At 39.2% G+C, this 480-nt stretch overlaps 1 long non-coding RNA gene across 1 annotated transcript; it reads left to right on the top strand.

Annotated features, from left to right (window-relative positions):
* Positions 1 to 87: 87 nt before the first annotated feature.
* On the top strand, positions 88 to 480 carry LOC107734862 (uncharacterized). Its single transcript, XR_001639194.1, has 3 exons — positions 88 to 179; positions 262 to 345; positions 462 to 480. It is a non-coding gene; the product is annotated as an uncharacterized LOC107734862 (long non-coding RNA).

Consider the following 480-nt stretch of genomic DNA (forward strand, 5'->3'; position numbering starts at 1 on the left):
GCATGAAAGATGTGAGCTTGCATGATAGTCCATGGATTCAGATTCATGTCAGAAATGCATGTTTGCTTCATGTTTTTATCTAGCCGGATGAGTTGAAGTATTCACTGAAGAGACTAGTGGATGGCCTTTCTCACACAAGAGAGGAGGCTCGGTCAGGATACAGTGTTGCACTCGCTCAGGTATTTTTAACCAGTCAAGTTTTATCTTCACGTCTTTTTATAGCAGTTATTAGATATGACTATTATTTTTTTCTGTATGAAGCTGCTGAGTGTATTTGAGGAGATCTCCCTGAAATCCACACTAGACAGCGTCAAAGAAAAGCATAACCTCCAGACAGCCAAAAAGGTGAGGATTTCACATGGAATCTGACGTGGCCTTTAATACTTTATAATCCTAGTCATCTTCTGTCATAATCATGGAGCTCATAGGTTTTTGATGTGATGCTTCAATTCTTTTGACAGAAATTCATCAGAAATGCAG

This window comes from Sinocyclocheilus rhinocerous, unplaced genomic scaffold (assembly GCF_001515625.1).
Source record: "Sinocyclocheilus rhinocerous isolate Xijiao unplaced genomic scaffold, SAMN03320098_v1.1 C35436614, whole genome shotgun sequence".
NCBI lineage: Eukaryota > Metazoa > Chordata > Actinopteri > Cypriniformes > Cyprinidae > Sinocyclocheilus > Sinocyclocheilus rhinocerous.